This window comes from Erpetoichthys calabaricus, chromosome 3 (assembly GCF_900747795.2).
Source record: "Erpetoichthys calabaricus chromosome 3, fErpCal1.3, whole genome shotgun sequence".
NCBI lineage: Eukaryota > Metazoa > Chordata > Cladistia > Polypteriformes > Polypteridae > Erpetoichthys > Erpetoichthys calabaricus.
This window is the reverse complement of record NC_041396.2, coordinates 50,155,158-50,167,238: the sequence shown is the minus strand read 5'-3', so window position 1 is coordinate 50,167,238 and position 12,081 is coordinate 50,155,158. Positions and strand designations below refer to the sequence as shown.

The following is a 12,081-nucleotide window of genomic DNA, read 5'->3' as shown; positions in this document are numbered from 1 at the left end:
AAGTTGTTTGGTTGTGAACAGCAAAAGGCAGAGAATGATTGAATGAAGATGTGCACCAAGATGGAGGTGAAGTGGATGAGGCCAAAAAAAATAATGTGTCTGGAGGTGGTATTAGATGAATTGAAAAGAAAGGGTCTCACCCCAAACAATAAAATGATAACTGGCTAACTTGATTAAACTCAGAAAATGGCCATTAAACTGGTGATGGTGATTCATTGTTCTTTCGTCGCTCTTTTGGCTGCTTCATTTAGGGGTTGCCACAGTGGATCATCTTTGTCTTTTACATCCTTTTCTGCCACACTGACTGCCTTCACTGCCTCACCACATCCATAAACGTCCTTTTTGGCCTTTCTCTTTTCCTTTGCCTGGCGGTTCCATCCTCAAAATTCTTTTCCCAATGTACCCCTCATCTCTCCTCTGCATGTACCCAAACCATCTCAGACTAGCCTCTCTCACTTGGTCACCAAACTCTCGTGCCTGTGTTGTCCCTCTAATACACTCATTCTTAACCCTGTCTATCCTATCGCCTCCAAACTATACAACATAGCTGGTCTCACTACTGTTTAATAGACCTTCCCTTTCAGTCTTGCAGGAGCTCTTCTATCACAAATCACTCCAGTCACTCTTCACCCTGCCTGTACTCTCTTCTTCACCTCTTTGCCGCACTCTCCGTCGCTTTGGATTCTTGATCCCAAGTATCTAAATTTGTCTGTCTTCACCGGCTCTGCTCCTTGCAGTCGCACCTTTCCAACACCTTCCCTCTCATTCACACACTTGTGGTCAGTCTTACTCCTACTGACTCTCATTCCCCTTCTGCCCAGTGTGTACCTCCACCTCTCCAGGTTCGCCTCAATCTGCTGTCTACTCTCACTACAGATCACAATGTCGTCGTAGTCCACAGTGACTCCTGTCTGACCTCATCTGTCAACCACTGCAAACAGCAAAGGGCTCGGAGCCAGTCGGTGGTGATGATAAATATCTTTTGTATTTTGTTTTATTTTGCACCATGTTGCAATTTGTATCAAATATTACTTAACTGGATCAGAACATTTAGTCAATCAGTCAGTCAGTCATTATCCAACCCGCTATATCCTAACACAGGGTCACGGGGGTCTGCTGGAGCCAATCCCAGCCAGTACAGGGAGCAAGGTAGGAACAAACCCCAGGCAGGGCGCCAGCCCACCACAGGGCACACACACACGCACACACCAAGCACACACTAGGGACAATGTAGGAACACCAATGCATCTAACCTGCATGTCTTTGGACTCTGGGAGGAAACCTGCGCAGACACAGGGAGAACATGCAAACTCCACGCAGGGAGGACCCGGGAAGCGAACCCACTGCACCACTGTGCTGCCCTAGAATATTTTATCATGTTCATAAATGTATTTGTTTCTGCAGTTTTTCATTTACTTCTGAGAAATGCAATTTTAAAATTACACTAGGCACCATCTTTTACATGTTTCTTCTTAATGTAGATTGGTTTCAAGCTGTGTTATAGTAAGCTGATTTGTATTTTCTATTCATTCAAAAAGAGAACTTAATTTCAGCCTGTTTTTTTTTTTTTTTTTTTTTGTCATGGCGCTGAAGAGGGCTGACGTGTTGCATGTTGTTTGGGCATGAAAGGAAGAATTTAACTGTACTCTGCAAGCAGGTCCTCCAACTAGCGTGGAAAACTTGGGGGTTGGTGGCAGGATTGGCCACTGTAAAAAATGTCACACTGTTCAGTGTGGTGCTGAGGTGTCAACCGCTGCACGGCTGCTCTCGGGTCCTAATCTGGGTGGTTCATCGGGTGGTGGGTGCGGCACATGCTAATCAGCACATGCTCTTAACCCTGCTCCGTGTCATGTGACAATATACTGTGCTCTGTAAGATAAAGTTTGTCTGAAATGAATTGTACTTAACTTCCATTAGAAGTCTGTCTGTTTGAGTTTTAGTTATTTTAAATCTCACATACCAGACTGATCACCTTACTCATATCTGTTAAGAATGACACTGTCAAATGTCAGATGTTTTAAGCTATGGATTTCTCATTTGTCTTTGTTGATTGTGTGGAGGGCGGCACGTTGGCGCAGTGGGTAGCACTGCTGCCTCGCAGTTATGGGATCTGGGTTTGCTTCCTGGGCCCTCCCTGTTTGGAGTTTGCATGTTCTCCCTGTGTCTGTGTGGGTTTCCTCCCACAGTCCAAAGACATGCAGGTTAGGTGCATTGACGATTCTAAATTGTCCCTAGTGTGTGCTTGCTGTGTGTGTGCGTGCCCTGCAGTGGGCTGGCGCCCTGCACGGGGTTTGTTTCCTGCCTTGCGCCCTGTGTTGGCTGGGATTGGCTCCAGCAGACCCCCGTGACCCTGTAGTTAGGATATAGCGGGTTGGATAATGGATGGATGGATGATTGTGTGGAAACAAGATGGCTACACATGAAGAAAGGTTGCAGTTCTGGCTTGGTAAACTCGTTTTAACAGTTGTTGTTTGACGTAACAAAAAATAGGATCATTAGTCCAAGTCAGATAATAATGGCTTACACTTTCAAAAAGGAGAGTAGCTGTCTCCACAGTCGGCATTCTCTCGTAGGGAGCAGGGTCCACAAGTTGTTAGTGCTCTTCAAAGGGGTATGGACTGGAAGGCACAGGAAATCTGGCGACTGGACAAAACTGACATTGTGCGTCCGCGGTTTTTCCTCCATAGTTACTGACTGTTACATTTAAATCCTTACTCATCATTTTTAAGTGATAAGAGTGTGACCCCCAAGCTGGTGGGACTCTACATTGTATTAGATCCTTCTCCTTTCATACAGTGGATTCAGAATGTATTCCGGCTCCTTCACTTTTTCACCTTTTGTAAGTCACAGCCTTGTGCTAAAATCATTTAAATTCAGTTTTCCCCCACATCAAACAACACTCAGTATGCCAGAATGACAAAGTGAACACAGAATTTTAAACATTGTTTTTAAATTTATTAAAATCTAAATATAACATTGACACAAATATTTGGACCCTTTACTATGACACTTAAAATCTGGCTCAGGTGCATCCCATTCTATTGTTTGGAGGCCGCCTGTGGTCAATTCCATTGATTGGACCTGATTAGGAAAGTCACACACTCGTCTGTAGAAAGTCCCACAGCTTACGTGAATGTGCATCAGAGCAAAAACCAAGCCATGAGGTCAAAGGATCTTCCTGCAGAGCTTGGAGCAAGGATTGTGTTGCTACACCTATCTGGGGGAAGGCTACAAAAAATTCCTGCATAGTGAAGCTTGCCAAGAGCATAACCAGGTAATTCTCAAATGGAAGATGTTTGGGACAACCAAGACTAATCCTAGAGCTGGCTACCTGGCCTCATTCAAACCGAGCAACCATGAGAAAAGAGCCATGGTAAAAGAGGTGGCCAAGAACCTGACTGAGCTCCAGACAACCTGTATGGAGATGAAAGAAACTTCAGGAAGGACTGAAAAACACTCCACTGACCTGGGTTTCATGAGAGCGTTGCCAGACAGAAGCATCTCTTCAGTAAAAGACACATGAAAGCCCTCTTGGGGTTAACAGAAAGGCACTTAAAGGACTCTCAGACTGTGAAAAACACGATTCTCTGGTATGGTGAAACCAAAATCAATGTCATGTCTGGAGAAAACCAGGCACCACTCATCACCTGTGTAATACCATTCTAACAGTAAAGCATGGTGGTGGCAGCATCATCCTGTGGGGTTGTTTTTCTGCAGCAGGAACTGGGAGACTAGACAGGGTTGAAGGAAAGCTGAACGGAGCAAAGAAGGAGAGTTCCTTAATGAAAACCTGCTCCACAGTGCCATGGTCCTCTGACTGGGCCGACTGGGTTCACATTCCAACAGCACAGTCAACCTAAGCACACAGCAAAGACAACACAGGAATGGCTGAGGGACAACTCTGTGAATGGCATTGAGTTACTGAGCCAGAGCCCAGACTTGAACCCAATCTAACATCACTGAAGAGACCTGAACAAAGCTGTCCACCAACGGTCTTCATTCAGCTTGATGCAGCTTGAGATGATCTGCAGAGGAGAATGGCAGAAAATCCCTAAAGCAGAGCGTGCAAAGCTTGTTGTGTCAAACCCAAGAAGACTCCTGGCTGAAATCGCTGCCAAAGGTGTTTCAACAATGTACTGAGTAAAGAGTCAGTGTACTTGTGTAAATGTAATATTTCAGGGGTTTTTTTTGTAAATTTTCAAAAATTTCTAAAATTTTGTTTTCACTTTGTCATTCTGGGGTGTGGAATGTTGCTTGATGTGGGGAAAAAAAATAATTTAATTGATTTTAGCATCAAGCTACGACATAACAAAATGTGTAAAAAATTAAGTTTGAGTACTTCCAGAATCCACTCGAGTGAGACAGGAAGAAGCACAATCAATGTTTCCCAGTTGGGACAGCCATTTTAGGAAGTTATGCACCCCTTTTTGATGCCTGTCAGTGGTGCTCTCTTTCTTAGAATCAGCTTTTCAGCAGCACTTTAAATTTAGGTGTTTGTTTTTTTTGACAACGGTTTGCCAACATTCATAGTCATCCAGAACAGCATCAACTGTTTGGCGACAATAACAACTTGTGTAATCTGAGGGGAGCGTAATGCATCTGCTCAGTTAATCCACAGACGAGGACACTGCAGCGGGTTTCAAAATATCGTCTGTAAACAGCCAGAAATATATGTTATTACAGATGTACAGAAAGTGAAACAGAATGTACAGACGTGAAAAATAGCTCATATAAATATCTATCTATCTATCTATCTATCTATCTATCTATCTATCTATCTATCTATCTATCTATCTATCTATCTATCTATCTATTTTAGCTTTATTTATGAGACAACTTGATGATACACACTGTGGTGAGACTGATATAGAAAACAGATGACAGCATTGCACTGCGTATGATACAAGTGTATTAAAGAACAATTTCTTTATTTCAAAACTGTGAGCAAATATTGTAAAAACACACTCTAGCATTGAGTAACTGTTATAGAAATGTGGGAATAATGTAGATCATGATTCTCCACTGCTGTTCATATTAAAGTTCATATTAAAGGGTCATCATTGGGTGGAGTGGTGGCTCCGAGGTAGGGATCTGCACTGGTAATTGCAAGGTTGCCAGTTCAAATCCCGTAAACACCCGAAGTGACTCTACTCTGTTGGGCCCCTGAGTAAAGCCCTTAACATGCAATTGCTCCATCCTGGGTATGACGTTAATCTGCCTCCAGCCCTGCATGTAGGCCCTCAAACCAGCAGGGAAAACCTGGGGTTAACCTCACACTGTTCCATTCCATCTGAACTAGTGTGATGCTGGGGTGTCACCCATTGCATGGCTGCACTTGGGTACTAATTTGGGGATCCTGAGTTGATTTGTAATATGGTGGGTGCGACAGTGCGCTGTATCAGCATGTGCTCCTAACCTTCCTTCAAGGAGCCTCCCTTTCCACTGACACATACCTGTATTCCCGCTCCAGCAGTTTCTGGCTCAGGAACATGATGGGGTGTTCAACACCGTTAACGCTTTGGCTCAGCACGTCACCAAAACCTTTGTCTGAAGCGTCCGCCTGTAGGATGAAAGGCAAAGAAAAGTTAGAAGCCTTTAAGTCACCAAATGCAGTTTCTGAGTTAGCATTCCATACTGCATTATTCGGGGCCCTCTTCTTTGTCAGATCAGTCAAGGGTGCTGCTCTCTTGGAAAACCGGGGTACAAACAGTAATAACCCGCTAAGCCGAGAAAGGCTTGGACTTGCCTCTTGGTCAATATGACATTTATTTTGGAACAATATGGTCGTTTCATACCCTGTCCCTCTAGGTAGCCTAAATATTTGGCTTCTTTTAACCCAAAGAAACATTTCTTAGAGTTAATCCAAAGCCCGGCTTCCGCTAGTGCCTGTAATACAACTTCAATCTGATGTAGGAGTTCCTTACATGTGCTGGAATAGATGATTACATCATCCAGGTAGGCAGCACTACAGGAGTTATGAGGACGGAGCACTTTATCCACCAGATGCTGGAAGGTTGTGGGTGCCTCCATGTAAACCAAATGGAAGGACACAATATTTCCAGTGACTGCTAGGGTGCTAAAAACAGTCTTAGCCTTTGCAAAGTCCGTTAAAGGAACCTGCCAGTACCCCTTTGTCAAGAGTGGTCAATAATATAGACTGTCCTAGTCACTCAAGGAGGTTGTCCACTGGTGACATTGAATTGGGAGACTTGGTTAAGCCATTGGAAGCCATTGCAAAACCTTTAAGTCTTGTCAGGCTTGCAACCAAGACAATAGGGCTGCACCAGGGACTTTGACTGTCCTCTAGTTCCACCTAGTTCCAGCATATGCTTGATCTCCAGCTCCACTTCTGCTCTTTTTGCCTCAGGAAGTCAATATGGGTGCTCTCAGATGATCAACCTGGGCTCAGTCACAATATCATGTGCAATCGAGGAGGTCCATCTGGATTTCTCACTCACCACTTCCAGGACAGACAGGATGACAGTTTCCAGCTCCTGTCACTATTGGACAGTCAAATTAGGGCCAAAGTTAAGGTCTATTTTATGAGCAAAGAGTGAACGGGGCTGTCCGAAGGAGGGGTCTGGTTCCCTGTACTTTCACGGTTTCAGCAGGTTCATGTGATATACCTGTCTGATTGGCCAGCACTTTGGTTGTTTCACCAAATAATTTTTTTTCCACCAAATAATTAATTTCGTATGAGCCTTGCCAATGTGCGACTAATTTACAGTGGTGGTGCGAACGAGTACCATGACCCGATCTCCCAGGCGGAACTGCTGAGATGAGCCACGGTCATAACAGGGGACCTGAGCTGCTTGCGCCTTCTCCATGTGGATTTTTAGAATGGGTCGAATCTTTGTGAATCTATCATGTAACCATGCAATATACTCTAATATATTTGTGGAGGGGAGGGTCTCCTCCTCATAACCTTCCCTTTAAATGTCCAATATGCCCTGGGGCTGTCGTCCATACAATAATTCAAATGGAGAGAACCCCATAGAGGCTCGTGGTACTTCCCAATATACAAAAAGGATGATCCCAGTTCCTTTCATCCTCACTGACCCCCTTACATACAGTAGCATTTGTTTGAGGGTCTGATTAAGCCTCTCTACTAGACCATCAGTTTGAGGATGATATACTGAGGTCTTTAAATGCTTTATCCTAAGTAACTTGGCTGTTTCCTTGAACGTCTCCGAGATAAAAGGCACCCATGATCAGTCAGGACTTCTTTAGGGATTCCAACTCACGCAAAGACCCCTACCAATTCCCGTGCAATGGTTTTGGATGTAGCTGAGTGCAATGGAACAACTTCGGGGTATCAGGTAGCATAATCAATTAGGACTAATATATATTTGTGTCTTCTAGCTGAGGGTTCCAGGGGTCCTATTAAGTTGAACTCGAAGCGTTCAAAGGGGAATGCCAATAAGGGGAATGGGAACTTAAGGAGCACGGTCCCTCCTAGGAATCTGTCACAGTCGACATTCCGGGCAGAACATGCAAAAATGGAGGACCTCCTCATTGATTCCTGGCCAGTAAAACCGGAACTTAATCTACTCTAGTGTTTTTTCAGTGCCTGGGTGGGCTCCCAGGAGGTGGGTGTGTACCAGTTCACAGACCTTCCGCCAGTTACTCCCTGGGACTAATAGCAGTGACCATACCTCCCCCTCGTGCTCTGCCACCCGATAAAGAAGGTCATTGTTTTAGTTGAGGACCATGTGGCATGGGATGCTTCGTGTGATGGCCATTTACCAGAACTACTGTATTTTTTGCAAACATAAGGGAATCATCATTCCATTGTTCCCTTTTGAATGAAGCCATCGTCTGCTTAAACAGGAAATGTAGCTGTGAGAGCGGGTCAGAATCGACCTCAAGGGATGCGGTTTCATCCCGGACTGTCGCTGTGCCTGATGATGACATTTCAGCACTCAATGGTTTTCCTCTCCACGTATGGCCTAATCATCACAATAAGCACATGGCTAGCAGAGCATCCTTAAAAACTTTTCTCTGTGAAAGTGAGACAATGTTGGACTTATAGAGAGAAATGTTTTCATTATATATAAAAAAAAAATCCTGGAAAGGAAATTTCCAGGGCGACGATACGTGATCTTCTCAGAAGTTCTCGGAAGACATTTAAAAGACATGTGACACAAAAAAGACTGGCCACGGAGCGTCTCGCAGGGACTGTAAACATGAGACTTGGTGCCAAGAGATTGTCCCAGAGCCGTCTCACGGGGACATGGAACATGAGATTCTTGCAAGACAAGCCCTTCTTATCAAATAAGATAAGCGGTAGCACACACAGATCCTGTGCTCTCAGCAAAGAAGAAAGAGCAGCGCAGAGAAAATAGACCTTTGGAAGAGAAAAAAGACAGATAAAAGATTATGAAAGCAGTGGAATTATAAAGGCTGAAACAAACGCTGGTGCGATAAACATGCAGAGAAAGGTACAGAATATGAAAGCAATAAAATTCGAAGGTATTGTAGCGTTCCAGCCAAGTTGAAGCCTTTTTTGTTTTAAGTCACAGTTAGTCCGATTGATGGAGGGCGGAATACAGCACTTACACAATTATGGACCATACGCTATGAGATTCTGTGGTCCCGTAAAATTTAAAGCAACAATTCCAAAGAAGAAAAAAAAAAAAAGCTTTTAAAAATGTATATCCGATTAAAGAAACACAGGGGTTGGCGAGCGAAATGAGCAGGGGGCGGATCCCCCTAGTTCCTTAAAAAAAAGAAATAAAAACTCCTGTTTACAATGAGATATTTCAAAAAGGAAGGACGACTGAAATTTGGAAAAAGAAACAAAAATCTGACGCTCCTTAGTACACCAAAGAAAATGCAAGAAGAATGTGGTACCCTGGATTTAAGCTTAGTGTTCTCCTATCTTCAAGTGTAGGTTCTCTTTTCTGTTTAGAGGCCATGATCTGCCATTGACCTTTAAAAAAAAAAAAAAAAAACTAGCAATGACTTACTTTTTACTTTCTTTTTTAATTTTTATGTCAGATTGTAAAAAAAAAGTCGTCTTATATTGAATGACACACTAAATTGTCCTTTAATAGATATGCAGTATCTCTTAGACACATTTGCTGAACCTGCCACCTCCAACGCTGAGGTTGTGGGCATCAGGACTGGGCACAAGAAAGGAACTGCCAGATATGTAGTCTCAGCCCATGTCGGGAGACACTCACAGAGCCATCAACAATTTACAATTCCAATAAAGCAAACTCACAAATTTTTTGGGAAACAGAGTTCACAAAGAAAAGGCCTGGGAAGAATGTGGACTCCATGTAGCGGACAGTAAATGAGCTGGGGTTTGAGTCTCGATTCTTTAGGTTGTGAGGCAGCGGTGTTAGCATTGACTGTAATGAATATGCATGGCGTGCTTTTAATGAATCCAGTTTTAGTACTTAGTATTCATACAGTTTGCTGAATGTAAAACATTAATTATTTTCTTAAATCCAAAATATGTTAAGTCAAAAATAGGTTGCTAACTCAAAGATGAGTGTCAAGTTTTTACACTTAAAGTTTGAGATTTTTTTTGTGATTTATTTTCATTTTAGCCTATAATATGATGGCTGGCGATGACATGCTACAGAGGCAATGCAACTGGTTCTCAATACCCTGTCTAGATGCCGTGATTCATTTGTTCAACAGAAATGAAAAACGATTGGTTTTCAGAGTTATTCAATGTTACCAACACTCAGTACAAATGTAGATAACGCAGTGTTGCTTTACTGTTCTATTCCAATATTAGCTGGTGGTGTTTTTTCTCATCAGCCATATTTATTGTGATTTCTTCACGCAAAGAATAACAGAAGGGGGTGCAGACCTTAAAATATGCAAAACCAGACCAATATTCACCAGGTCCAGAACCCAAAAGTAGGTTTCACCACAGGCAGTCAGATCCCAAACCAAACATGCAGGCTTTGGGGCCTGTACAAACTTTTAAAGTTCAAAATTACTTTTAAATGTTCAAGAGAGGGGGGATCTGTAAGACCCCTGGCTTGGAAAAGACAAAGAAATACAAAAACCATTATAAATGAAAAGATCAAGAAGGGTAAAAGGGCAGAAAAATAGACAGAAATAAACAAGGCCTAAAAGACAAACCAAGGCAAAGAAGTCCCAATACATAAACCAAAAGCAAAACTTACAACAACTAAGTAGAAGAGCATTGAAACCAAAACATCCAAAATATATTTACAATTCTCCATAACCTGCTGCCAATCTGGTGGCCTGATTCTCTGTCTGGACTTAAACAGACAGCAGTGGTCCTCCAGCACCACAACATGGTGGCCATGTGATGTGAAACTCTGTTTTAAGGGGATAGTGCACATGAGCAAACATGAACACAACAAATAAAGAAACTAATAGCACATAATGACAAAAGCATGAATATTACTACTAAGATATAGAATAACATCTAGCCAAACAAAAAAATAAGATATAAAACAGTAATTTACATGAGAAGGGAATTAAAACCAGGGGCTAAAATTAACAATCATGGTCTAGAGTCACTGGTCAGCCAAATGTAAATGAATTGTTCCTTTATCGCTGGCATTAAGTGATGGTGGATGTCAAATTTAAAACCTGTGGTATAATGTCTCATTTCATCAATACACTAACACTGGCTGATTGGGAAGGTATTGACGTCAGTAAAATGTCACTTGCTGTCATTATTTCACATGGGCTGATAAAGGGATGAGCTTCTGCACTGTAGGTGAGAGCAGCAATCAGCAGTGTCAACAGAGGGGGTGGCTGACAAGGTAGTCCTCCAAAGTGATCATCGGCCAGCACCAGCACAGCATGCCCTTCTTTACCCTTTAGACACTGAAAATTTAATAGGAATTTTCCTCTCATTTATGATCTTTGTTGTGCTGCCGGAAATTGGAGAGCCGATTCTGAAACGTGCTTACATTTCTCTTGAAATGGATGAGGCATTTTGAATTAATTGAAGATGATCTTAAACCAGTGCATCGCAAAATCTCATTCTGATAGGAAAAATGCACATAATACTGTTTAAACTTTGAGAAGTTCCTAAGCTTGAGAAAAAACAACATTTTGAAAGTAAATAACAGACCTTTAAGTGAAAGTGTAGGATTGCTGAAAGCTGGTGCCAGTCCTATCTTAATAAAAATAGAAACCGGTCTTGGATGGGGCAGCAGTCCATTGCAGGGCACACACTCTCTCACACTCACACTCACTCACACTCTTTCGTTTAAGAGTCTCCAATAATTGAAAATGCACATCTTTGGAATTTAAAACCTCCTTAGAAAATAAGTTTTGAAGTAAACTTCAATACAACGAGAATGTAGATCACCAATGAAGTCTTTATGCGATATCAGTCACTAAATATGGTGTAGGAGTGAGTGAGAATCCCAGTTCCCTGAGAATATCCCAGCAGTGACTGACTTGATTCAATGGCAATGAACACATGGGACCCCTCATTTGGTTTCCTGTTTGACATCAAATTATCCTCAAAACTCTGCCTCTTATATCCTAGAATGGACTGGGAGTTCATTCAAAGTTGGGACTTGAATAGGCTTCTGTACTGAAATACGTAAATCAGATTAATACACACGTTAGCGACGGCTCAGATGTACAGTAGTACTTCTTAATCGTTTGCATATTGGATATCTGTAAAGGAATAACAGATGAACTGAGTGTTTTCATTGTGTTAAAGTTACCTTTGAGGGAAGGGGCTGCTGTTGTTTGCTGCTATGCTGTACACAGATGGTTCAACATCCCAGATGCCAACTTGTTCACTGCTGTGGCATCTGACCCTTGGCACAAAGCAACTGGAACTAAAATTAAATGAAGAAATGGTCATTGCCATAGAAGCAATAATTAGCTTTAAAACAATGTTCCTAATTCCTAGTACAGTGGAACCTCGGGTCACGACTGTAATTCGTTCCAAAACTCTGGTCATAACCTGATTTGGTTGTGACCCGAAGTAATTTCCCCCATAGGATTGTATGTAAATACAATTAATCCATTCCGGACTGTATGAACAGTATGTAAATATATTTTTTTAAAGATTAGTTAAGCACAAAAATAGTTAATTATATCATAGAATGCACAGTGTAA

At 42.3% G+C, this 12,081-nt stretch overlaps 1 protein-coding gene across 1 annotated transcript in view; it reads left to right on the top strand.

Moving 5' to 3' along the window:
• trim54 (tripartite motif containing 54) overlaps positions 1 to 12,081 on the top strand; it is a 123,932-nt gene that overhangs the window by 17,946 nt on the left and 93,905 nt on the right. The window lies entirely within an intron of this gene.